Raw genomic sequence first — 27,777 nt, 5'->3', positions numbered from 1 at the left:
ACCGAAGAGAAATGAAAATAAGATATAGAAAAGTGAATCTTTTATGATATTATACTTTATAATTGTTATGACAATACTGTAGTTTTGATCAGCTCCAAAAATAATATTGTTTCAAAACACACTGTTTGGATACTGTTGGCGTTTCGACCCCGGGGGGTCCCTGGACCGACGAGTAAACTGTCGCCGCGTGCCCCAGCCCAGATGGGTCGGCGCGAGACGGAGCGCGAAGGGGGGAAGCCGGAGGGAGACAGGCGTAAAAGGGGAAACTCGTGGCCTTCGTGTTGTCCCACGCCCAGGTCGGCTGCGCTTGCAGTAGGGGGTTACAAGCGTCCGCGTGGGAGGGAGCGAGAGGCGTGCACGCGCCGTCCCATCCTCCCCGCGCGGCCAACCTTCTCGTAAGGGAGCCCTGGACCTTCCTTTTATAGGCGTAAGGAGAGGGTCCAGGTGTACAATGGGGAGTGTAGCAATGTGCTAACGTGTCTAGCAGAGAGGAGCTAGTGCCCTAAGTACATGCCGTTTTGGCACCCTGTTCATGTGATGTCGTGGTCGTTGGAGGAGCGTTGGAGCCTTGCGGAAGGACAGCTGTCGGGGCTGTCGAGTCCTTGCTGACGTCTCCTTGCTTCCGTAAGGGGCTGAGAGCCGCCGTCGTCATGGAGCACGCGGGGCGCCATCATTATTTGTTTACCGGGGCGAGCCAGATGGGACGCCGATCTTGTTCCCCGTAGCCTGAGCTAGCTAGGGGTAGGGTAATGATGGCCCCTCCTATGATGTGGTCGGTCCGAGCCCTGGGTCGGGTGAGGCGGAGGCTCCTCCGAGGTCGGGGTCGAGTCTGTCTTCCGAGGTCGAGGTCGAGTCCGAGCCCCGGGTCGGGTGAGACGGAGACCGTCGGCTGAGGCCAGGGCTGAGTCCGAGCCCTAGGGTCGGGCGAGGCAGAGTTCGACGTCTTCCGGGGTCGAGCCCGAGTCCGAGCCCTGGGGTCGGGCGAGGCAGAGTTCGTCGTCTTCCGGGGCCGAGCCCGAGTCCGAGCCCTGGGGTCGGGCGAGGCGGAGTTCGTCATCTTCCAGGGCCGAGCCTGAGTCCGAGCCCTGGGGTCGGGCGAGGCGGAGTTCGTCGTCTTCCGGGGCCGAGCCCGAGTCCGAGCCCTGGGGTCGAGCGAGGCGGAGCTTCCTATGGCGCCCGAGGCTGGACTTGGCTGCTGTCAGCCTCACTCTGTCGAGCGGCACAGCAGTCGGAGCGATGCAGGCGGCGCTGTCTTCTTGTCAGGTCGGTCAGTGGAGCGGCGAAGTGACTGCAGTCACTTCGGCTCTGTCGACTGAAGGGCGTGCGTCAGGATAAGGTGTCAGGACACCTTTGCATTAAATGCTCCTGTGATACGGTCGGTTGGCGTGGAGATCTGGTCAAGGTTGCTTCTCGGGGAAGACTGGGCCTCGGGCGAGCCGAAGGTGTGTTCGTTGCTTGAGGGGGCCCTCGGGCGAGACGTGAATCCTCTGGGGTCGGCTGCCCTTGCCCGAGGCTGGGCTCGGGCGAGGCGAGATCGTGTCCCTTGAGTGGACCGAGCCTTGACTTAATCGCACCCATCAGGCCTTTGCAGCTTTGTGCTGATGGGGGTTACCAGCTGAGATTAGGAGTCTTGGGGGTACCCCTAATTATGGTCCCCGACAGTAGCCCCCGAGCCTCAAAGGGAGTGTTAATACTCGCTTGGAGGCTTTTGTCGCACTTTTTTGCAAGGGGACCGGCCTTTCTCGGTTGCGTTTCGTTCCGGTGGGTGCGCGCGAGCGCACCCGCCGGGTGTAGCCCCTGAGGCCTCGGAGGAGTGGTTTGACTCCTTCGAGGTCTTAATGTGTTTCGTGATGCTTCGGCCGGTCTGGTTGTTCCCTCATGCGAACTAGCCGTAGCCTAGGCGCACAGTCGAGTCCCAAGTTCTCGGGCTGGTATGTTGACGTTGTCAACGGTTTGGCCGGAGCCGAGTTTGCGAGAGCAGCCCCCGAGCCTCCGCACAGAGCGAGAGGACGGTCAAGGACAGACTCGACTTTTTTACATACGCCCCTGTGTCGCCTTTCCGCAAGGAGGAGGGGGGAAAAGCGCCATGTTGCCCTTGGAGGGCGCCGAACATGGTGTCTCCTGTGAGCTGCTAACGGGTAATCCGAGTGGACACCCGTGCTCCATTCGTTAGGGGTCGGCTAGTGGCCCGGAGGAGCGTTCCAAAAGTACCTGCGGGTGATTTGCCGGACCCGGTCCCCTTTTGACGGGGTCCGAGGGCTTGATGTCTCCCTCTGGTGGGATTCCGTTATAAGATCGTTCCCGTTGGTCTCAGAAATGTCCTAGGGTACCTCGGGAGCGTAGCCCGAGCCTTGGTTATGTATCGAACGTACCCAGGGTCATCCCTCGCTCTTCGTCTGAGGCGGCTGTCGAACCCTTCGGGGGCCAGCCTACGAACCCCTGATCAGTCGTGGGTGCGGAGCCCGAGTGGACTGAGGCGGCCGTTGAACCCTTTCGAGGGGTCGGCCTTCGAACCTCTGACCAGTAGTGGGCGCGGAGCCCGAGTGCTCTGAGGCGGCTGTTGAACCCTTCCGAGGGGCCAACCTTTGAACCTCTGATCAGTAGGGGGGCTCGGGGCCCGCTTCCTTTGCGGAGAAGGATCCCTTTCGGGGTATCCCCTTTCCCGGTCCCTGTGGCAAGAGAGAGAAAGAGGAAGTGGAAAGGGATACGGAATTGAATAACGTGGCGTACCTTTTTTGACGCGGTCATTATGGCGGAGGTGAAGCGTCGCCTGCTTCACCCGCCAAAGGTGTCGCCTGTCCTACCATAGAGTTAATGCGACGGGACGAGTGGTTCACAGGGCGGCCGTTGCGCGTGCGCGAGCCGTTCGAGGAACGGGCGTCTCGCTTTGAGTTTTGAATCTTGTGGCGGGTTCGGGCGAAGTGTTGAATGGGTCTCGCCTGGGCCTTTATATATTCGGGAGAGGGGTTGGTGACGGTTCTTTACTCAGCTGCTCGCCTCCCACTTAGGTTTTCGCAACCCGAGGGAATAGCCAGAGAAAGGAAACCGCGCACCCAGTTCCTCCCGCCGCCACCTCTTCTGCTTGGTGATGGCCGACCGGGTGACCATTGTTCCTCCGCAAGATCCGTGGCCTTTCTCCACCGTTACGGCGGATGACCTGGAGGCCCTTGTTGCTGATGGTTTGCTTTGCCCTCTCTCCGGTGACTCGCAGCCGGAGTGGATGGCCCCTTCGAGCGGAGCCGCCCCGTCCCCGCCGCCGGGGTATGTCGTGAGCTTCGTCTCCTTTCACGAGCGGGGGTTCGGAGTGCCGACAAGCCGTTTTATGCGGGCGATTCTGCACGTCTACGGGGTGGAGCTGCACAACCTCAGTCCCAACTCCATCTTGCAAGCCACCATCTTTGTGGCGGTTTGTGAAGGATACTTGGGGATTGACCCTCACTGGGACCTGTGGACCCATCTCTTCTCCGCGGAGCTTTTTGCCTCGCCGACGGGGGAAAGAAGGGTCTGCATGGCGGTGCGGGCCGGTGGCTGCATCCTCTAGCTGAGGCAGGCACGGGCGCTACAGTACATCCCCGCCGTCCTCGCATCTTCGAACAAAGGGTGGCAGCGCCAGTGGTTCAATCTCCGAAATGACGACGGGAGGCTCCCGTCGTTTTCTCAGCGAGTAGTGACCGTCGCCGCCGATACCTGGCGCTACGGGACCCCGCGCGACAGACAGAAGAATCTCCAGCCCCTTCTGAAGGCCCTGGAGGAGCTGCGGAAAGGAGGGCTCACCGCCGCGGGGGTGGTTGCCGCCATTCATCGCCGGAGGGTGCTCCCGTTGACGGAGCGGCGGCTGCCGCTTTGGGAGATGACGCCGGAGGTCGACTTGGAGGGTTTGCGGATGTCCTCGGATCCCCTTCCCGTCGACGACCTCCACAGGCGGGTAGCCAGCACGTTGGGGAAGCCGGACGTCGGCGCCCTCTCCTAGCTCTTGATGTGTCCCGATCACGGGTGTGTGTCCCTGGTGAGTGCCCGCTCCTTCTTTCTTCTTGTGTCGGATTGCCCTTGGTCCTCACAGTCGAGGCTCTTCGTCCGTCTCCAGGAGGTAGGGGCTCACAAGCCTTTCCCGCCACCGGTCTCGGAGGATGCGGTGGACCGAGCTGCGCGGAGGGTCGCCGCGGAGAAGAGGAAGGAGAAGAAGGACGCGAAGAAGGCTCGGGCCCGCGAGCGGACGCGGGCACGAGACGCCTTGGAAAGGCTCCGTCGTCGGCAGGAGAGGGATGGACTCCCGAGGGAGCCATCGCCAGAGACGCCTGACGATGACGACGACGATGAAGACGATGATGAAGACGACGACATGGCTGCTCGCCTCGGCCTCAGCCCGGATCTCAGGCTGGGCCAGGGATCGTCAAGCCAGCCCCCGAGCGGGCTGGTGCCGTCGGTATCCGGGGCCGGGACATCGGGGTCCCGGTTCGACGAGCGGGGGCAGACCGAGGGGGTACTTGACCCCTCGGCCGAGGTGGTTGAGGTGACCCCGGGGAGTCAGGCCGAGCTGCCTGTTCCCCGAGAACGGTTGCCCGTGCCGACTGCGCAGGAGGGCGATCCTCAGGTCGTCGTGGTTGCATCTGGGCAGTCCGCCCCTTGGGTGCCTAGGGCGCCCAAGGCGAGGATGGCACCGAAGCCGGCAGCGGGGCAGACCTCGGTGGTACCTTCGGGGATCGAGGTTCGAGAGACCTCCCCACAGGCACGATTGATCATGGCCCGGAGTGGGTAAGTATCTTAGGATATCTTCGTCCTGGCTCCTTCTTCGTATGTCCGGCCCTGATTTTCCTTTTCTCCTTAGCAAGCGGAGGCACGGTTCGACCGGTCTGGCTCCCCGGAAGGTCCTCAAGACGGCGTCGGCTTCCGCAGCTTGTGTCGCGTCGGGCCTCGCCGGCCAGCTGACCTCCTCGCAAGACGCCCCACAGCGGGGGGCTCAGGTGGCACCAGTTGTCGTGGGGCGAGCTCCCAAGGCTGACTCCTCTGCCGAGGCGGCCGTCGCGCTGGGGGAGGCTGCTGGCGCGGTCGTGGCCTTGGGCTCACCATACATGCTGCCGGCGCTGGCGCCGGCTGCTGCCGAGGCCGTTGCCGTCCTGGTTGTGGAGCCACCCGTCGCCGCCGATGCTGAGATGGCCGAGGCGTCGCTACTTGGTGCCTCGGAGGAGGGGGGCATGGAACCGCGACCCATCCCGTCGAGCGGCAGCCTTATCCCCGCGCGGCGCAGTTCCGAGGGGCGGCGCCAGTTGCTTCGGTTCCAGACCCGTGGGGCATTGGATCCCCTCTTCGTTCTTGACGATGAGTGGGAGGAGCAGTCTTGGGACGGGCTTCGTGAGTGTGCCGAGGCAACGGTGGGGTCGCTCCGGTCGACCTTGGAGGTCCTTTGCAGGGACGTTCCCAAGATCCTCCAGGTAATGATTTCAGGCATACCTTTCTCGTGATTAAAGCGTTCTTTGTGACGCCTCGCTTCCTTCCCTCTGGATCTGAGCGCCACCAAGTTGTCGTTCATCCACCGCGAGGTCGATGTCTAGGGTTCGCTGCGGTCCCTGAGGACCACGCTTGCCAGGGCTACCGCGCGCCTCTCCCAACAGCGCGCCGAGGTGGCGGACCTTCGGTTGCTTTATGTCGATCTGGGAGCAGAGGCGGCAGTGGCACGCGCAGAGGCACAGCGGCGGCAGTCGGAGCTTGACCAGGTCACCGGTGAGCGGGACCAATCTCGGGGTCGGGCCGACGAGGCCGAAAGCCGGGCTGAGGCTCTTGGAGTCTAGTTAGCCGAGGCGTCTACTCGGGCTGGAGCCCTTGCAGCAGACCTAGCCGTGGCCCAAGCCGCATCCTCAGAGCAGCGTGCCCGAGCCGAAGGTATGTCTTGGCTGCTTTAAGATTTTGTTTCAGCTTGGTTCCTCAACTCGTGTTTGAGGTCTTCCGCTTTGGCTGTTCGCAGAGCTCGAGTCTACCCTTGATAAGTCCACCAAGGCGCTTGCTCAGGCGGCCGAGCAGAGGGAGGCCGACCATGCGGCCATGTCCGAGGCCATCTCGGCCTTCTGCCGGATCTTCGGCTTCGATGATGTCCCCTCAGGAAGCTCCCCTCAAAGTCGCCTGCAGGCCTTGGGTGACCATGCGCGTGGCAGACTCCGCGAGGCGCTGCATCACGGCGTCAGGCGGGCCTTCGCCGTGCTCGCTTCCCACTATGACGTGGATCTGGAGCGGGTCAGCGAGGGGTATTTCCTCCCCGACGAAGATGAAGCCGCCCTGGCCGAAGTCCAGAGGCTCGACGCGGCCGCTGCGGGCCTAAGCGCGATGCTGGCAACCACCTTCGAGGCAGAGATCCTCCCGCTTTCGCCGTCATCCGAGGCCGGGGCGGATCTTGCCGAGGGTGGAGACGAAGCCGAGGGCGCGGCTCCTTCTCCGGGCGACACCTGATTCTGCCGGAGCAGTTTTCTTTGAATGCATATGTGTCTTTTGCGGCCGCTGAGGCCCGAACACTTTATTATCGTAATATAAGGTTGTGCTTCTTTTCCTTCCGTTTTGCGTATCCGGACCCGTTTGTCAGTAGCAGGGTAGCTTGCCCAAGTAAGAGTCATTTTTCGTGGTAGGCGACGAGCGAGGTATCCGCATCCCAGAGGCGTAGGAGTCCCTCGGCTCGGTTGGCCTTGCCACTTACATGCGCCCTTATTCGTTTCTTGGGGTCCTGTTACTGATATAGCCGGGAGACGCGAAAGCCTTTTTGATGGAAGACTTTTTTGAGGAAAATTTTGATGAGAGGGGGTTCCCCCCTTCTAGCCCCTGAGGGAGGGTCGGGCTTTGCCGAGGCAAGGCTGACCCTTCCTTGATGGTTAGACTTTGTGTGTGAACGAGGTGTATGAACAACTTGAGAGCATCTTAAGGGTAGAAGCGACGTAGCTGTCGGATGTTCCAAGCGTTGCTGTAGACCTCGCCTTGACTGTTGGCCAGCTTGTATGTCCCAGACTTCATAACCTTGTCGATGACGAACGGCCCTTCCCAGGGAGGCGTGATCTTGTGCCGCCCTCGGGCGTCTTGTCGCAGCCGAAGCACCAAGTCGCCCACCTGGAGGTCTCGGGACCAAACCCCTCGGGCGTGGTAGCGTCGCAGGGACTGCTGATACCACGCCGAGTGTAGTAAGGCCACGTCCCGAGCCTCTTCCAGCCGGTCCAGTGAGTCTTCTCGGTTTGTTCGATTGCTTTGGTCGTCGTAGGCCCTCGCCCTCAGGGAACCGTATTCTAAGTCTGTGGGCAAGATGGCCTCGGCCCCATAGACTAGAAAGAACGGTGTGAAGCCCGTGGCTCGGCTCGGCGTCGTCCTCAGACTCCAGACCACCGAGGGGAGCTCCTTCATCCATCGCTTGCTGAACTTGTTGAGGTCATTGTAGATCCGTGGCTTGAATCCTTGCAGAATCATGCCGTTGTCACGCTCCACTTGCCCATTCGTCATGGGGTGAGCCACGGCGGCCCAGTCCACCCGGATGTGGTGATCCTCGCAAAAGTCCAGGAACTTTCTGCCGGTGAACTGGGTGCCGTTGTCGGTGATGATGGAGTTCGGGACCCCAAAGCGATGGACGATGTTGGTGAAGAACGCCACCGCTTGTTCGGACCTGATGCTGTTTAGGGGTCGGACCTCGATCCACTTGGAGAATTTGTCGATGGCGACCAGTAGGTGCGTGTAGCCCCCGGGTGCCTTCTGCAAGGGACCGACGAGGTCCAGACCCCACACAGCAAACGGCCAGGTGATGGGTATTGTCTGCAGAGCTTGAGCGGGCAGATGGGTCTGCCTCGCGTAGAATTGACACCCTTGGCAGGTGCGGACAATTCTAGTGGCGTCGGCCATCGCGGTCGGCCAGTAGAAACCTTGTCGGAAGGCGTTTCCAACAAGGGCTCGAGGCGCTGCGTGATGACCGCAAGCCTCCGAGTGTATTTCTTGTAAGAGCTGCTGGCCTTCGGCGATGGTTATGCATCGTTGGAGGATGCCTGAGGGGCTGCGGTGGTAGAGCTCCTTCCCGTCCCCCAGCAAGACGAACAACTTGGCGCGCCGTACCAATCGCCGAGCTTCGGCTCGGTCGAGGGGCAGCTCTCCTCGGTGGAGATATTGCAGGTACGGGGTCTGCCAGTTTCGATTAGGCGTGACCCCGTTCTGCTCTTCCTCGACGCGCAGTGCCTCACCCTCGGGGGCCGAGGGTGCCTCGGGCTGGGCCGAGGGTGCCTCGGGCTCGGGCGTGTCGTCGGTCTTGACTGAGGGTTGATGTAGGTCTCGGGAGAAGACGTCCGGGGGAACCGTTGTTCGCCCCGAGGCTATCTTAGCCAGCTCGTCCCCAGTCTCGTTGTATCGTCGGGCGATGTGGTTGAGCTCGAGCCCGTAGAACTTGTCCTCCAGGCGTCGAACCTCATCGCGGTAGGCTTCCATCTTTGGGTCGCGGCAGTGGGAGTTCTTCATGACTTGGTCGATGACAAGCTGCGAGTCGCCGCGAGCATCGAGGCGTCAGACCCCTAGCTCGATGGCGATGCGCAACTCGTTAACCAGAGCCTCGTACTCGGCCACGTTGTTGGACGCCGAGAAATGGAGGCGCAGCACGTAGCGGAGGTGTTTCCAGAGGGGTGAGATGAAGAGCAGGCCCGCGCCCGCTCCTGTTTTCATCAGCGACCCGTCGAAAAACATGGTCCAGAGTTCTGGTTGGATCGGAGCTGCTGGAAGCTGGGTGTCGACCCATTCAGCCACAAAGTCCACCAAGACTTGGGACTTGATGGCCTTCCGAGGGGCGAACGAGATCGTCTCGCCCATGATTTCCACCGCCCACTTTGCAATCCTACCTGAGGCCTCTCGACACTGGATGATCTCCCCCAGGGGGAAGGATGACACCACAGTCACCGGATGAGACTCGAAATAGTGTCACAACTTCTGCCGCGTCAGAATCACCGCGTACAGCAGCTTCTAAATTTGTGGGTAGCGGATCTTGGTCTCGGACAGTACCTCACTGATGAAGTAGACCGGCCTCTGGACGAGCAATGCATGCCCCTCTTCTCGTCTCTCAACCACGATCGCGGCGCTGACCACCTGAGTGGTAGCGGCGATGTAGATCAAGAGGGCTTCTCCGGCAGCGGGGGGCACCAAGATGGGCGCGTTCGTTAGGAGCGCCTTCAGGTTCCCAAGGACTTCCTCGGCCTCAGGGGTCCAAGTGAAGCACTCGGCCTTTCTTAAGAGGCGGTACAGGGGTAGACCTCTTTTGCTGAGGCGCGAGATGAAGCGGCTCAGAGCCGCAAGGCATCCCATGACCCTCTGTACGCCTTTCAAGTCCTTGATGGGCCCCATATTGGTGATGGCCGCGATTTTCTCCGGGTTGGCCTCGATGCCCCGCTCGGAGATGATGAACCCCAAGAGCATGCCTCGGGGTACTCCGAAGACGCACTTCTCGGGATTGAGTTTTACGCCTTTCGCCTTGAGACACCGGAATGTCACTTCAAGGTCGGAAAGGAGGTTGGTGGCTTTCCTCGTCTTGACTACGATGTCGTCGACGTAAGCCTCGACCGTTCGACCAATGTGTTTGCCGAACACGTGGTTCATGCACCTCTGGTACGTCGCACCTGCATTCCTCAGACCAAATGGCGTAGTAACGTAGCAGTACATGCCAAAAGGTGTGATGAAAGAAGTCACGAGTTGGTCGGACTCTTTCATCCTGATTTGATGATACCCTGAGTAGGCATCGAGGAAAGACAGGGTTTCGCACCCAGCAGTGGAATCCACGATTTGATCGATGCGAGGCAGAGGGTAGGGAACCTTCGGACATGCTTTGTTTAGACCAGTGTAGTCTACACACATCCGCCATTTCCCTCCTTTCTTTCTCACAAGCACAGGGTTGGCAAGCCATTCGGGATGGAATACCTCTTTGATGAACCCTACTGCCATCAGCTTGTGGATCTCCTCGCCTATGGCTCTGCGCTTTTCTTCGTCGAATCGGCATAGAGGCTGCTTCACGGGTCGGGCTCCAGCTCGGATATCCAGCGAGTGCTCGGCGACATCCCTCGGTATGTCGGGCATGTCCGAGGGACTCCACGCGAAAACGTCGGCGTTTGCGTGAAGAAAGTCGACGAGCACTGCTTCCTATTTGGGGTCGAGCTCGGAGCCGATCCGGATCTGCTTGGAGGCGTTGTTGCTGGGGTCGAGAGGGACGGACTTAACCGTCTCCGCTGGCTCGAAGTTGCCGGCATGGCGCTTCACGTCTGGCGCCTCCTTGGAGAGGCTCTCCAGGTCGGCGATGAGGGCCTCGGATTCGGCGAGGGCCTTGGCGTACTCCACGCACTCCACGTCGCATTCGTACGCGTGTCGGTACGTGGGGCCGACGGTGATGACCCCGTTGGGGCCCAGCATCTTGAGCTTGAGGTAGGTGTAGTTGGGGACGACCATGAACTTGGCGTAGCATGGCCTCCCCAGCACTGCGTGGTAGGTTCCTCGGAACCCGACCACCTCGAACGTGAGGGTTTCCCTTCTGAAGTTGGAGGGAGTCCCAAAGCAGACGGGCAGATCGAGTTGTCCGAGGGGCTGGACGCGTTTCCCGGGGATGATCCCGTGGAAAGGCATCGCGCCTGCCCGGACCGAGGACAGATCGATCCGCAGGAGCCCGAGGGTCTCGGCGTAGATGATGTTGAGGCTGCTGCCTCCGTCCATGAGGACCTTGGTGAGCCTGACATTGCCGATGACGGGGTCGACAACGAGCGGATATTTCCCCGGGCTCGGCACGCAGTCGGGGTGGTCACCCTGGTCGAAGGTGATGGGCTTGTCGGACCAGTCTAGGTAGACTGGCGCCGCCACCTTTACCGAGCAGACCTCCCGACGCTCTTGCTTGCGGTGCCGAGCTGAGGCGTTCGCCACTTGCCCACCGTAGATCATGAAGCAGTCGTGGACCTCGGGGAACTCCTCTGCCTTGTGATCCTCCCTCTTGTCGTTGTTGTGGGCCCTACCACCTTCCGCAGGTGGCCCGTCCTTGTGAAAGTGGCGCCGAAGCATGACGCACTCCTCAAGGGTGTGCTTGACGGGCCCCTCATGATAGGGGCACGGCTCCTTGAGCATTTTGTCAAAGAGGTTGGCGCCTCCGGGAGGTTTCCGAGGGTTCTTGTATTCAGCAGCAGCGACAAGGTCCGCGTCGGCGGCGTCGCGTTTCGCTTGCGACTTCTTCTTGCCCTTCTTCTTGGTGCCGCGCTAAGTAGACGCCTCGGGGACATCTTTCGGCGGGCGGCCCTGGGGCTGCTTGTCCTTCCGAAAGATGGCCTCAACCGCCTCCTGGCCAGAGGCGAACTTGGTGGCGATGTCCATCAGCTCGCTCGCCCTGGTGGGGGTCTTGCGACCCAGCTTGCTCACCAGGTTGCGGCAGGTGGTGCCGGCGAGGAACGTGCCGATGACATCTGAGTCGGTGACGTTGGGCAGCTCGGTGCGCTGCTTCGAGAATCGCCGGATGTAGTCCCGGAGAGACTCTCCCGGCTGCTGGCGACAGCTTCGGAGATCCCAGGAGTTCCCAGGGCGCACGTACGTGCCCTGGAAGTTGCCGGCGAAGGCTTGGACCAGGTCGTCCCAGTTGGAGATCTGCCCCGGAGGCAGGTGCTCCAACCAGGCTCGAGCGGTGTCAGAGAGGAACAGGGGGAGGTTGCGGATGATGAGGTTGTCATCGTCCGTTCCACCCAGTTGGCAGGCCAGCCGGTAGTCCGCGAGCCACAGCTTCGGCCTCGTCTCCCCCGAGTACTTCGTGATAGTAGTCGGGGTTCGGAACCGGGTCGGGAACGGCGCCCGTCGTATGGCCCAGCTGAAAGCCTGCGGACCGGGTGGTTCGGGCGAGGGACTCCGATCCTCCCCGCTGTCGTAGCGTCCCTCACGCCTGGGGTGGTAGCCTCGGCGCACCTTCTCGTCGAGGTGGGCTCGACGGTTGCGGTGATGGTGCTCATTGCCGAGGCGTCCCAGGGCCGCAGGCGCTGTGTTGCGCGTGCGCCCGGTGTGGACCGAGGCTTCCCGCATGAATCGGGAAGTCGCGGCGCGATGCTCCGAGGGGTACCCCTGCCTTCGGGAGGCAGAGCTTTCGGCCCGTCGGACCGCGGCATCCTCCAGGAGATTCTTGAGCTTTCCCTGGATACGCCGCCCTTCGGTGGTTGATGGCTCTGGCATCGCGCGGAGAAGTATCGCTGCTGCAGCTAGGTTCTGGCCGACCCCACTGGAAGCCGGTGGCGGCCTTGCCCTGGCATCGTCGGCGATGCGGTGCTGGATGCCCTGGGGTAGATGACGCGCTTCTCCGGCCGGAGCTTGGCCTGCCCATTCCTGCCCGATGTTCCGCCGGAACGGCTCAAGTGTTCCTGCTCCCTCGTCGAGCCTGGCCTGCATCTCACAGATTTGCTCGAGCTGTATGTCCTGACCCCCCGCAGGGACTAGGACCACAGCTAGCTCCCGAAGGATGTCAACGCGAGGCGCAGGCCTAGGGGGATCACCGTTTTCCGGTATACCAAGATGGTTGCCTTCGCCGGGACCCCCTAGATCGACGTGGAAACATTCGCGACTTGGGCCGCAGTCCTCGTCGCCAAAGCTGTGGCTACCGTCGGAGCAATCGGAAAGGCAGTAGTCGCATGCGGTCATGAAGTCCCGCATGGCACTGGGGTTACCAAGTCCGGAGAAATCCCAACAAAAGTCAGGCTCGTCATCTTCCTCGGAGCCCGAGGGCCCATAGGTCGAGACGGCTGTCAGCCGGTCCCAGGGTGACCGCATACGATACCCTGGAGGGTTTGAACATGCCTTTATTAAAGCTTCCACCAAAGCGGGGTCGCTTGGTGGGTCGCAGCTAGATCTAAAAGGCACGAGATGGGGACCGGTCGGTACCTCTTGGTCGACGGGCGGTGACGAAGTCGCGTCGGGGGCGGACTGCACCGTCGTCTCAGGTACGAGGGCGACGCCCAGCAAGTTCTTCACGAGCGTGCTGGCGTCGTTTGTTCGCTTGGAGTTGGCGTGTTGCGGGGAAACGGCGCTCGTCTTCGTCTCAGACGCGAGGTCGACGCTCAACGTGTCCCCCGTTGGGGCGCCGTCGACTCGCTCGACAGCCGACGAGGTGTCGCCTCCTGCATGGCCTTGGTTGCCCCGCCTCCTCCTCCGTCGACGGGGGAGGCGACGGGATAAGCCCGAATGTTGTTCTTCCGCCACGTGGGGAAGACGTCGTCGATTCCGCCGCCGACGGGCAGGTTGTCGGCCGCCATTGTCGCTGTCGTGCGGCGGAGGAAGGAGTATCATGTCGTAGCTGCCATCGAGGGACATGAACTCAAGACTCCCGAAACGGAGCACCGTCCCGGGCTGGAAAGGTTGCTGGAGACTACCCATCTGGAGCTTGACGGGAAGCTGTTCGTCAACACGCAGCAGGCCCCTACCTGGCACGCCAACTGTCGGTGTTTCGACCCCCGGGGGTCCCTGGACCGACGAGTAAACTGTCACCGCGTGCCCCAGCCCAGATGGGTCGGCGCGAGACGGAGCGCGAAGGGGGGAAGCCGGAGGGAGACAGGCGTAAAAGGGGAAACCCGCGGCCTTCGTGTTGTCCCGCGCCCAGGTCGGGTGCGCTTGCAGTAGGGGGTTACAAGCGTCCGCGTGGGAGGGAGCGAGAGGCGTGCACGCGCCGTCCCGTCCTCCCCGCGCGGCCAACCTTCTCGTAAGGGAGCCCTGGACCTTCCTTTTATAGGCATAAGGAGAGGGCCAGGTGTACAATGGGGAGTGTAGCAATGTGCTAACGTGTCTAGCAGAGAGGAGCTAGTGCCCTAAGTACATGCCGTTGTGGCAGCCAGAGAGGTTTTGGCACCCTGTTCATGTGATGTCGTGGCCGTCGGAGGAGCGTTGGAGCCTTGCGGAAGGACAGCTGTCGGGGCTGTCGAGTCCTTGCTGACGTCTCCTTGCTTTCGTAAGGGGCTGAGAGCCGCCGTCGTCATGGAGCACGCGGGGCGCCATCATTATTTGTTTACCGGGGCGAGCCAGATGGGACGTCGGTCTTGTTCCCCGTAGCCTGAGCTAGCTAGGGGTAGGGTAATGATGGCCCCTCCTGTGACGTGGTCGGTCTGAGCCCTGGGTCGGGTGAGGCAGAGGCTCCTCCGAGGTCGGGGTCGAGTCTGTCTTCCGAGGTCGAGGTCGAGTCCGAGCCTCGGGTCGGGCGAGGCGGAGACCGTCGGCTGAGGCCAGGGCTGAGTCCGAGCCCTGGGGTCGGGCGAGGCGGAGTTTGTCGTCTTCCGGGGTCGAGCCCGAGTCCGAGCCCTGGGGTCTGGCGAGGCGGAGTTCGTCGTCTTCCGGGGCCGAGCCCGAGTCCGAGCCCTGGGGTCGGGCGAGGCGGAGTTCGTCGTCTTCTGGGGCCGAGCCCGAGTCCGAGCCCTGGGGTCGGGCGAGGCGGATTTCGTCGTCTTCCGGGGCCGAGCCCGAGTCCGAGCCCTGGGGTCGGGCGAGGCGGAGCTTCCTATGGCGCCCGAGGCCGGACTTGGCTGCTGTCAGCCTCACTCTGTCGAGCGGCACAGCAGTCGGAGCGATGCAGGCGGCGCTGTCTTCTTGTCTGGTCGGTCAGTGGAGCGGCGAAGTGACTGCGGTCACTTCGGCTCTGTCGACTGAAGGGCGTGCGTCAGGATAAGGTGTCAGGCCACCTTTGCATTAAATGCTCCTGCGATACTGTCGGGGACCATAATTAGGGGTACCCTCAAGACGCCTAATTCTCAGCTGGTAACCCCCATCAGCATAAAGCTGCAAAGGCCTGATGGGTATGATTAAGTCAGGGATCAGTCCACACGAGTGACTCGATCACGCTTCACCCGAGCCTAGCCTCGGCCGAGGGCAGCCGACCTCGAGAGACTTCCGTCTCGCCCGAGGCCCCCCTTTTTACGGCGGACACATCACCGGCTCGCCCGAGGCCTTGGCTTCGCTCAGAAGCAACCTTGACTAAATCGCCACACCGACTGACCAAATTGCAGGGGCATTTAACGCAAAGGTGGCCTGACACCTTTATCCTGACACGCGCCCCCCCCCGGCAGAGCCGAAGTGACCGCCGTCACTCCACCGCTCCTCTGACCAGTCTGACAGAAGGACAGCGCCGCCTGCGCCACTCCGACTGCGGTGCCACTCGACAGAGTGAGTCTGACAGGCAGTCAGGCCTTGCCAAAGGCGCCACGGCGAACTCCGCTCCGCCCGACCCTAGGGCTCGGACTCGGGCTAAGACCCGGAAGACGGCAAACTCCGCTCCGCCCGACCCCAGGGCTCGGACTCGGGCTAAGACCCGGAAGACGGCGAACTCCGCTCCGCCCGACCCCAGGGCTCGGACTCGGGCTAAGACCCGGAAGACGGCGAACTCCGCTCCGCCCGACCCCAGGGCTCGGACTCGGGCTAAGACCCGGAAGACGGCGAACTCCGCTCCGCCCGACCCCAGGGCTCGGACTCGGGCTAAGACCCGGAAGACGGCGAACTCCGCTCCGCCCGACCCCAGGGCTCGGACTCGGGCTGAGACCCAGAAGACGGCGAACTCCGCTCCGCCCGACCCCAGGGCTCGGACTCTGGCTAAGACCCGGAAGACGGCGAACTCCGCTCCGCCCGACCCCAGGGCTCAGACTCGGGCTAAGACCCGGAAGACGGCGAACTCCGCTCCGCCCGACCCCAGGGCTCGGACTCGGGCTAAGACCCAGAAGACGGCGAACTCCGCTCCGCCCGACCCCAGGGCTCGGACTCGGGCTGAGACCCGGAAGACGGCGAACTCCGCTCCGCCCGACCCAGGGCTCGGACTCTGGCTAAGACCCGGAAGACGACGAAACTCCGCCTCGCCCGACCCCAGGGCTCGGACTCCGCCCTGGCCTCGGCCGAACGACTTCCGCCTCGTCCGACCCCATGGCTCGGGCTCGGCCTCGGCAACAGAGGACAGACTCAACCTCGGCTTCGGAGGAGCCCCCACGTCACCCTGCCTAGGGCACAGACCCGCCACGTCAACAGGGAGCGCCATCATCATCCTACCCCGGATCGACTCGGGTCACGGAGAACAAGACCGGCATCCCATCCGGCCAGCTCCGCCGGATGGGCAATGATGGCGCTCCACCAGCTCTGTGACGACGGCGGCCCCCCAGCTCTCTTACGGAAGCAGGACGACGTCAGCAGGGACTCGACCGCTCCAACAGCTGTCCCTCCGCCAGGCTCCGTCGCACCTCCGACAGCCACGACATCACGCCAGCAAGGTGCCAAGATCTCTCCGGCTGCCACATTGGCATGTACCTAGGGCGCTAGCTCTCTCTCCGCTAGACACGTAGCACTCTGCTACACCCCCCATTGTACACCTGGATCCTCTCCTTACGACTATAAAAGGGAGGGCCAGGGCCTTCTTAGAGAAGGTTGGCCGCGCGGGACCGAGGACGGGACAGGCGCTCTCTTGGGGCCGCTCGCTTCCCTCACCCGCGTGGACGCTTGTAACCCCCCTACTGCAAGCGCACCTGACCTGGGCGCGGGACGAACACGAAGGCCGCGGGACTTCCACCTCTCTCACGCTCGACTCCGGCCACCTCGCCTCTCCCCCCTTCGCGCTCGCCCACGCGCTCGACCCATCTGGGATGGGGCACGCAGCACACTCACTCGTCGGCTTAGGGACCCCCCTGTCTCGAAACGCCGACAGTTGGCGCGCCAGGTAGGGGCCTGCTGCGTGCTGACGAACAGCTCCCCGTCAAGCTCCAGATGGGCAGTCTCCAGCAACCTCTCCGGCCCGGGACGATGCTTCGTTTTGGGACTCTTGAGTTCATGTCCTTCGACGGCAGCTACGACATGATACTTCTTCCACCGCCGCGCGACGACGACAATGGCGGCCGACAACCCGCCCGCCGGCGGCGGAATCGACGACACCTTCCCCGCGTGGTGGAGGAGCAACATTCGAGCTCGCTCCGTTCTCTCCCCCGCCAATGGAGGAGGAGGCGAGGCCATCAAGGCCAGGCGGGAGGCCGCGCTTCGTTGGCCGTCGAGCGAATCGACGCCCCCGACGCCCCGACGGAAGGCACGCCGGACGTCGACCTCGCGTTCAAGACGGAGGCAAGCGCCGTCCCCCCGCGACACGCTGACCCCGAACAAGAAGACGACGCCGGCGCGCTCGCGAAAAGCCTGCAGGACGTCGCCCTTGTACCTGAGACGACGGTGCAACCAGTCCACGATGTGACTACGTCGCTCCTCGTCGACCAAAAGGTACCGACTAACTCCCATCTTGCGTCATTTCGACTCGGCCTCAACCCGCCAAACGACCTCGTTTTGGCGGGCGCTCTCATTGAGGCGAGTGCAACCCCACTGGGGTTTCGTATGCGGTCGCCTTGGGACCGGCTGACGGACGTCTCGACCTACGGGCCCTCTGGGTCCGAGGAAGATGACGATCCCAGCATCTGTTGGGATTTCTCCGGACTTGGCAACCCCAGTGCCATGCGGGACTTCATGACCGCATGTGACTACTGCCTATCCGACTGTTCCGACGGAAGCCGCAGCCTTGGCGACGAGAGCTGTGGCCCAAGCCGCGAATGTTTCCACATCGAGCTAGGGGATCCCTCCGAAGGCAACCATCTCGGCATGCCGGAGGACGGTGATCTTCCTAGGCCGGTGCCTCGCGCTGACATCCCACGGGAGCTAGCTATGGTCCCCGCTCCGGCGGAGGGTTACGACCCACAACTCGAGCAAGTCCGCGAGGCGCAGGCCAGGCTCAACGAGGGAACAGGAGCGCTTGAGCCGATCCGTCGGGACGTCGGGCAGGCATGGGCGGGCCAACCCTTGGCCGGAGAAATACGTCACCTGCCCCAAGGTCTCCAGCACCGCGTCGCCAACGATGTCAGGGTCAGGCCGCCGCCCGCATCCAGCGGGGTTGGTCAGAACCTGGCAGCCGCAGCGATGCTCCTCCGCGCGATGCCGGAGCCGTCAACCACCGAGGGTCGGCGAATCCAGGGAGAGCTCAAGAATCTCCTGGAAGGCGCTGCGGCCCGACGGGCCGAGAGCACTGCCTCCCGAAGGCAAGGATATCCCTCGGAACCTCATGCCGCGACTTCCCGATTCATGCGGGAAGCCTCGGTCTACACCGGACGCACGCGCAACACCGCGCCTGCGGCCCCGGGCCACCTCGGCAACGAGCACCATCGGCGCGACCGACGGGCCCACCTCGACGAAAGGGTGTGCCGAGGCTACCACCCCAGGCGTGGGGGACGCTATGACAGCGGGGAGGATCGGAGTCCCTCGCCCGAACCACCCGGTCCACAGGCCTTCAGTCGGGCCATCCGACGGGCGCCATTCCCGACCCGGTTCCGACCCCCGACTACTATCACGAAGTACTCGGGGGAAACGAGACCGGAACTGTGGCTCGCGGACTACCGCCTTGCCTGCCAACTGGGTGGGACGGACGACGACAACCTCATCATCCGTAACCTCCCCCTGTTCCTCTCCGACACTGCTCGCGCCTGGTTGGAGCACCTGCCTCCGGGGCAGATCTCCAACTGGGACGACTTGGTCCAAGCCTTCGCTGGCAATTTCCAGGGCACATACGTGCGCCCCGGGAATTCCTGGGACCTTCGAAGCTGCCGGCAACAGCCGGGGGAGTCGCTCCGGGACTACATCTGGCGATTCTCGAAGCAGCGCACCGAGCTGCCCAACATCACCGACTCGGATGTCATCGGCGCGTTCCTCGCCGGCACCACATGTCGCGACCTGGTGAGCAAGTTGGGTCGCAAGACCCCCACCAGGGCGAGCGAGCTGATGGACATCGCCACCAAGTTCGCCTCTGGCCAGGAGGCGGTTGAGGCTATCTTCCGAAAGGACAAGCAGCCCCAGGGCCGCCCATCGGAAGAGGCTCCTGAGGCGTCTGCTCCGCGCGGCGCCAAGAAGAAAGGCAAGAAGAAGTCGCAACCGAAACGCGACGCCGCTGACGCGGACCTTGTCGCCGTCGCCGATTACAAGAACCCTCGGAAGCCCCCCGGAGGTGCAAACCTCTTCGACAAGATGCTCAAGGAGCCGTGCCCCTATCATCAGGGGCCCGTCAAGCACACCCTCGAGGAGTGCGTTATGCTTCGGCGTCACTTCCACAGGGTCGGGCCACCCGCCGAGGGTGGCAGGGCCCGCGACGACGACAAGAATGAAGATTACCCAGCAGGAGAGTTCCCCGAGGTCCGCGACTGCTTCATGATCTATGGAGGGCAAGCGGCGAATGCCTCGGCTCGGCACCGCAAGCAAGAGCGCCGGGAGGTCTGCTCGGTGAAGGTGGCGGCGCCAGTCTACCTAGACTGGTCCGACAAGCCCATCACCTTCGACCAGGCCGACCACCCCGACCATGTGCCGAGCCTGGGGAAATACCCGCTCGTCGTCGACCCCGTTGTCGGCAATGTCAGGCTCACCAAGGTCCTGATGGATGGGGGCAGCTGCCTCAACATCATCTACGCCGAGACCCTCAAGCTCCTGCGCGTCGATCTGTCCTCCGTCCGCGCAGGCGCTGCGCCCTTCCACGGGATCATCCCTGGGAAGCGCGTCCAGCCCCTCGGGCGACTCAACCTCCCCGTCTGCTTCGGGACGCCCTCCAACTTCCGAAGGGAGACCCTGACGTTCGAGGTGGTCGGGTTCCGAGGAACCTACCACGCCGTACTAGGGAGGCCATGCTACGCGAAGTTCATGGCCGTCCCCAACTACACCTACCTGAAGCTCAAGATGCCGGGCCCCAACAGGGTCATCACCGTCGGCCCCACGTACAAACACGCGTTCGAATGCGACGTGGAGTGCGTGGAGTACGCCGAGGCCCTCGCCGAGTCCGAGGCCCTCATCGCCGACTTGGAGAACCTCTCCAAGGAGGTGCCAGACGTGAAGCGCCATGCCGGCAACTTCGAGCCAGCGGAGACGGTTAAGGCCGTCCCTCTCGACCCCGGTGGCGACACCACCAAGCAGATCCGGATCGATTTCGGGCCCGACCCCAAATAGGAAGCAGTGCTCGTCGACTTCCTCCGCGCGAACGCCGGCGTCCTTGCGCGGAGTCCCTCGGACATGCCCGGCATACCGAGGGATGTCGCCAAACACTCGCTGGATATCCGGGCCGGGGCCCGATCCGTCAGGCAGCCTCTGCGCCTCGGTCATCAAGGAAGGGTCGGCCTCGCCTTGGTAGAGCCCGACCCTCCCTCGGGGGCTAAAAAGGGGGGAACCCCTCTGCGTCAAGATCTTTTTAAATCAAAAAAAGGGGCCTCTTGCGTGCTCCCAGCTACGTTCTCCCGGCTATGTCAGAAGCAGGGTCTCGAGGAGCGAACGCGGGTACATGAAAATGGCAAGGCCGACTGAGCCGAGGAACTCCCGTGCCTCCGGGTTAGGGATACCTCACTCATCACCTGCCACGAAGAATGACCCAATTCGAGGAGCCACCCTATTATTGACGAGCCAGGAACGAACATGCAGATGGAAACAAAGGAGAGTACGACTCCATGCAAGAAAAACAAAGTGTTCAGGCCTCAGCGGCCGCGGTGAGACGCACATTCAACAAGAAACTGTTCAAACGAGAATTAGGTGCCGCCTTGGGAAGGAGCCGCGCCCTCAGCTCCATCCCCGCCGTCGGTGGGGTCCATCTGGGCCTCCGGTGGCGTCGCAGGGGGAAGGACCTCCGCCTCAAAGGTGGTCGCCAGCACCGCGCTCGGACCCGCGGCGACCGCGTCAAGCCGCTGGACCTCCGCTAGAGCAGCATCGTCTTCGTCGGGAAGACAGTACCCCTCACTAACCCGCTCCAGGTCCACAACGTAGTGGGAAGCGAGCACGGCGAAGGCCCGCCTGACGCCGTGGTGTAGCGCTTCGCGGACTCTGCCGCGGGCGTGACCACCCAAGGCTCGAAGGCGGCTCTGAGGGGAGCTTCCTGAAGGGACGTCGCCGGAGCCGAGGACACGATAAAAGTCCGAGACGGCCTCGGACATGGCCGCGAGGTCCGCCTCCCTCTGCTCGGCGGCTCTGGCAAGCGCCTCAGCAAGCGCCTTGGCAGACTCGTCAAGGGCGGACTCAAGCTCTGCAAGCAACCAGGAGAAATACCTCAAGCACAAGCAAAGGAAACGGACAAGAAAAAGAACCAGGGAGGACCAAGACGTACCTCCGGCTCGGGCGCGGTGCTCCGAGGCCGCGACCTGGGCCGCGGCTAAGTCAGCCGCAAGGGTCTCGGCTCGGCTTTCGGCCTCGGCAGCCCGACCCTGAAATCGGTCCCGTTCCTCGACGACCTGGACGAGCTCCGATCGCTGCTGTTGCGCCTCCGCGCGCGCTGCTGCCGCCTCGGCTCTCAGGTCAGCGCAGAGCAGCTGGAGGTCCGCCACCTTGGCATCCTGCTGAGAAAGGCGCGTGGTAGCCCCAGCGAGCGAAGACCTTAGGGATCGCAGCGAGCCCCAGACATCAACCTCGCGGTGGATGAACGACGACTTGGCGGCGCTCCGGTCCGTCAGATCCTGGGGAAAGGAAACAGGGCGTCACAACAGTATCTCGCTCACAAAAGGAAAAAAGGTATGCCCGAAACCGCTACCTGGAGAATTTTGGGGACGTCTCTGCAGAAAACCTCCAGCGACGACCGGAGCGACCCCACCGTTGCCTCTGCGCACTCGAGGAGCTCGCCCCAGGACTGGTCCTCCTGCTCATCATCGAGAACGAAGACGGGGTCCGAGGCCTCGCGGGTCCGGAATCGGAGCAACGGGCGCCGGGCCTCGGGGCTCCACCGCACAGCGATGAGGCTGTCACCCGGCTGGACGGATTGCGCGACCGCGCCCACCTCTTCTGAGGTCTTGGGCGCCGACGCATCAGCCATCCCGGCGCTGGCGGCAACTGGACGCCCTTCGACAGGGACGGCGGCAACCTCGGCGGTGGCAGGCGCCGGCATGACCGGCACGACAGGCGAACTCAGGGCCGCGTGGGCGTCAGCCGCCTCCTCAACCACGATCGCCGCCTCGGCTGAAGAGCCGGCCTCGGGAGCCCGCTCCTCCGAGATTAGCGACGCCCGAGCCCCCGATGGCGGAGTACCCCGCGAAAGGGTCGGCTGAATGGCGCTGGCCACACAGTTCGGCGCCGTCTTGAGGGCCTTCCGGGGTGCCAGGTCGGTCTGGCCATGACTTCGCTTGCTGGATAAAAAAAGAGGGGGGATCACAACCGAGACATACGAATGAGAAGCCAAGACGAAGACGTTCCGAGGTACTCACCCACTCTGGGCCCTGATCCACCGCGCCTGGGGGGAGCCTTCTTGGATCCCGGCTCCCGAAACAGCTGCCGAGGTCCGCTTCGCCGGCGCTTTCGGCTCCACCCTTGCTTGGGGCGCCTGGGAGATAGTTTCCCCGGGCACGGCCGCGACGACCTGAGGGTCACCCCCATGCGCCACCGACACGAGCGGCGGCCCCTGGGGAACAGACGCCTTGGCCTGGGCCTCCAGAACTGCCTCAGCTCCTCCGGCTGAGGGGTCAGGTGACCTCTCGGTTCGCCCCCGTGCCTCGGGTCGGGAGCCCGACGCCCCGACTTCGGGGGCTGACGGAGTCGGCCCGCTCGGGGGCTGGCTCGACGGCTCCTGGCCACACCCCAGGCCGGGGCTGAGGCCGAGACGGGCGGCCATGTCATCCTCATCATCATCATCATCATCGTCATCGTCGTCGGGCGTCTCCGGCGACGGCTCCCTCGGGAGTCCGTCCCTCTCCTGCTGGCGACGGCGCTTCTCCAAGGCGTCCCGAGCCCGCCTCCGATCGCGGGCCCGGGCCTTCTCCGCGTCCTTCTTTTTCTTCTTCTCCTCCGCGGCGACCCGCCGCGCTGCACGGTCCACCGCGTCCTCCGGGACCCGTGGCCGGGAGGGTTTGTGCCACCCCACATCCTAAAAGGAGGGGAGGAAGGAACCCGATCGTAAGGACCCGGAGCAACCAGATATACGAAGAAGGAAGGAGCGAACACTCACCAAAGTCACGCACCCCTGGCCGGGGGCGCATCCGAAGCTGGGAGTATGCGTGGGGGTCCGGCTTCCCCATCGCGGCCGACACCCGCCATTGGAGGGCGTTGAAGGGGAGAGGATCAGGGGACATTCGTGAGCCCTCCCAGTCAGCTTCTGGGGTCATCTCCTAGAGCGGCAGCCGCCGCTCCGCCAATGGAAGCACCCTCCGACGGTGGATAGCGGCGATCACTCCCGCAGCGGTAAGTCCCCCCTCCCGCAACTCCTTCAGGGCCTGGAGAAGGGGTTCGAGATTCTTCTGCCTCTCGTGCGGGGTCCCGTGGCGCCAGGCGTCGGTGGCAGCCGTAACTACTCGCTGGGAAAACGGTGGGAGCAACTCACCGTCATTCCGGAGGTAGAACCACCGGCGCTGCCACCCCTTGTTCGAAGACGCAAGAATGGCAGGAATGTACTGCAACGCCCGCGACTGCCTCAACAAGAGAATGCAGCCGCCGGCCCGCACCGCTGCACGGATCCTCCTCTCCCCCGTCGACAAGGCGAAAGGCTCGGCGAGGAAGAGATGAGTCCACAAATCCCAATGAGGAGCGATCCCCAAGTACCCTTCGCATAACGCCACGAAGATAGCGGCCTGCGAGATGGAGTTGGGGGAGAGGTTGTGCAACTCCACCCCGTAGTGGAATAGGATGGCCCGCATAAAGCGGCCCGTCGGCACACCAAATCCCCGCTCATGGAAGGAGACGAAGCTCACGACATACCCCGGCGGTGGGGAAGGAGCGGCTCCGCCCACGGGAGGAATCCACTCTGGCCGCTGCTTGTCGGTGAGGGGGCGGAGCAAACCTTCGCCGACCAGCTCCTCCAGATCACTCGCCGTCACCGTGGAGAAGGGCCACGGATCGCGCGGGGGGATTATGGTCACTCGATCCGCCATCACCAAAATGGAGAAGATGGCGGCGCGGGGGGCAGGGAGAACGGTTTCTCTCTTCTCCGACTAAAGTTTCCCGGGTTGCGAAAACCTAAAGGGAAAAGAAGGGAGCAGAGCGAAGAACCGTCACCGGACCCCCTCTCAAGTATATGAAGGCCAGGGCGAAACCGTTTCCAGCACACCGCCTAGACCGGTCGCGGGATTCAAAAAGCGCGAAGCGGTACAGCCGTTCCTCAAACGGCTCGCGCACGCGTAACGGCCGCCCCGCCAACCACTCGCCCCGTCGCATTAACTCCGCGGCGGGACAGGCGGCGCCTCTGACGGGAGGAACGCGCGACGTTTCGCCTTCGCCGTAATAGCCGCGTCAGAAAAGGTACGCCACGTCGTTCGATTTCGTATCCTTTTCCTTTTTCCTCTTTCTCTATCTCTTGCAACAGGGACCGGGAAAGGGGGATACCCCGAAAAGGATCCTTCTCCGCGAAGGAACCGGGCTCCGAGCCCCCCCCTACTGATCAGGGGTTCGAAGGCTGGCCCTCCGAAGGGTTCAACAGTCGCCTCAGATCGCGTGGGCCCGACACCCACTACTGGTCAGGGGTTCGAAGGCTAGCCCCCCGAAGGGTTCCATGGCCGCCTCAGGCTACTCGGGCTCCGCGCCCATTACTGATCAGGGGTTCGAAGGCTGGCCCCCGAAGGGTTCACAGTCGCCTTAGACACCGAGCGAGGGATGACCAGGGGTACGTTCGATACATAACCGAGGCTCGGGCTGCGCTCCCGAGATACCCTAGGACATTTCCGAGACCAGCGGGAACGATCTTGTAACGGAATCCCATCGGAGGGAGGCATCGAGCCCTCGGACCCCGTCGCCAGGGGACCGGGTCCGGCAAATCACCCGCGGGTACTTTTGGGCGTGCCTCTGGGCCCCTAGCCGACCCCCAACGAACGGGGCACAGACGTCCACTCGGATTACCCGCTTGCAGCTCACCGGAGACACCATGTTCGGTGCCCATCGAGGGTAACATGGCGCACTCCCCCCCTCCTCCTTGCGGAAAGGCGACGTAGGGGCGTATGTAAAAAGTCGAGTCTGTCCCTGATCGTCCTCTCGCCCTGTGCAGAGGCTCGGGGGCTGCTCTCGCAAAAACCGGCTCCGGCCGAACCGTTGACAGCGTCAACATACCAGCCCGAGAGCTTGGGCCCCGACCGTGCACCCGGGCTACGGCCAGTTCGCATGAGGGAACGACCAGACCAGCCGAAGCATTACGCAAGGTATTAAGACCTCGAAGGAGTGTAACCACTCCTCCGAGGCCTCGGGGGCTACACCCGGCGGGTGCGCTCGCGCGCACCCACCGGAACAAAATGCAACCGAGAAAGGCTGGTCCCCTTGCAAAAAAGTGCGACGAAAGCCTCCAAGCGAGTGCTAACACTCCCTTCGAGGCTCGGGGGCTACTGTCGGGGACCATAATTAGGGGTACCCTCAAGACGCCTAATTCTCAACTGGTAACCCCCATCAGCATAAAGCTGCAAAGGCCTGATGGGTATGATTAAGTCAGGGATCAGTCCACACGAGTGACTCGATCACGCTTCACCCGAGCCTAGCCTCGGCCGAGGGCAGCCGACCTCGAGAGACTTCCGTCTCGCCCGAGGCCCCCCTTTTTACGGCGGACACATCACCGGCTCGCCCGAGGCCTTGGCTTCGCTCAGAAGCAACCTTGACTAAATCGCCACACCGACTGACCAAATTGCAGGGGCATTTAACGCAAAGGTGGCCTGACACCTTTATCCTGACACGCGCCCCCCCGGCAGAGCCGAAGTGACCGCCGTCACTCCACCGCTCCTCTGACCAGTCTGACAGAAGGACAGCGCCACCTGCGCCACTCCGACTGCGGTGCCACTCGACAGAGTGAGTCTGACAGGCAGTCAGGCCTTGCCAAAGGCGCCACGGCGAACTCCGCTCCGCCCGACCCCAGGGCTCGGACTCGGGCTAAGACCCGGAAGACGGCGAACTCCGCTCCGCCCGACCCCAGGGCTCGGACTCGGGCTAAGACCCGGAAGACGGCGAACTCCGCTCCGCCCGACCCCAGGGCTCGGACTCGGGCTAAGACCCGGAAGACGGCGAACTCCGCTCCGCCCGACCCCAGGGCTCGGACTCGGGCTAAGACCCGGAAGACGGCGAACTCCGCTCCGCCCGACCCCAGGGCTCGGACTCGGGCTAAGACCCGGAAGACGGCGAACTCCGCTCCGCCCGACCCCAGGGCTCGGACTCGGGCTAAGACCCGGAAGACGGCGAACTCCGCTCCGCCCGACCCCAGGGCTCGGACTCGGGCTAAGACCCGGAAGACGGCGAACTCCGCTCCGCCCGACCCCAGGGCTCGGACTCGGGCTGAGACCCGGAAGACGGCGAACTCCGCTCCGCCCGACCCCAGGGCTCGGACTCTGGCTAAGACCCGGAAGACGACGAAACTCCGCCTCGCCCGACCCCAGGGCTCGGACTCCGCCCTGGCCTCGGCCGAACGACTTCCGCCTCGCCCGACCCCATGGCTCGGGCTCGGCCTCGGCAACAGAGGACAGACTCAACCTCGGCTTCGAAGGAGCCCCCACGTCACCCTGCCTAGGGCACAGACCCGCCACGTCAACAGGGAGCGCCATCATCATCCTACCCCGGATCGACTCGGGTCACGGAGAACAAGACCGGCATCCCATCCGGCCAGCTCCGCCGGATGGGCAATGATGGCGCTCCACCAGCTCTGTGACGATGGCGGCCCCCCAGCTCTCTTACGGAAGCAGGACGACGTCAGCAGGGACTCGACCGCTCCAACAGCTGTCCCTCCGCCAGGCTCCGTCGCACCTCCGACAGCCACGACATCACGCCAGCAAGGTGCCAAGATCTCTCCGGCTGCCACATTGGCATGTACCTAGGGCGCTAGCTCTCTCTCCGCTAGACACGTAGCACTCTGCTACACCCCCCATTGTACACCTGGATCCTCTCCTTACGACTATAAAAGGGAGGGCCAGGGCCTTCTTAGAGAAGGTTGGCCGCGCGGGACCGAGGACGGGACAGGCGCTCTCTTGGGGCCGCTCGCTTCCCTCACCCGCGTGGACGCTTGTAACCCCCCTACTGCAAGTGCACCTGACCTGGGCGCGGGACGAACACGAAGGCCGCGGGACTTCCACCTCTCTCACGCTCGACTCCGGCCACCTCGCCTCTCCCCCCTTCGCGCTCGCCCACGCGCTCGACCCATCTGGGCTGGGGCACGCAGCACACTCACTCGTCGGCTTAGGGACCCCCTGTCTCGAAACGCCGACAGATACGGTCGGTTGGCGTGGCGATCTGGTCAAGGTTGCTTCTCGGCGAAGACTGGGCCTCGGGCGAGCCGAAGGTGTGTCCGTTGCTTGAGGGGGCCCTCGGGCGAGACGTGAATCCTCTGGGGTCGGCTGCCCTTGCCCGAGGCTGGGCTCGAGCGAGGCGAGATCGTGTCCCTTGAGTGGACCGAGCCTTGACTTAATCGCACCCATCAGGCCTTTGCAGCTTTGTGCTGATGGGGGTTACCAGCTGAGATTAGGAGTCTTGGGGGTACCCCTAATTATGGTCCCCGACAGATACAACATTAGAAACCACATTATCAGGTAAAAGCTTAACACAACTAAACACCTTATGGCTAAGATATTATAATATTACTAAAAATGTAGTATTACTTTAAAACTATTAAAAATACTTTCCTTTTAAATAGATTATATTGTAAAAGAGAGTCTGTTTGTTTCAGCTTATTTTCAACTTGCCGCCAGAAGCTACTGCAGAGTGCCAAACACCAAGTTTTTCAAGCCAGTTTTATGAGAATCGCTTTGATGAAAACCGTCCAAAATCAATGTAAATATATAATCGGCTGAGTCATCGCAAATTCGAATAGAAATTCGTGACTTTCTAGATCCTAAACCT

This window comes from Zea mays, chromosome 7 (assembly GCF_902167145.1).
Source record: "Zea mays cultivar B73 chromosome 7, Zm-B73-REFERENCE-NAM-5.0, whole genome shotgun sequence".
Lineage (NCBI taxonomy): Eukaryota > Viridiplantae > Streptophyta > Magnoliopsida > Poales > Poaceae > Zea > Zea mays.
This window is presented reverse-complemented; position numbering follows the sequence as displayed.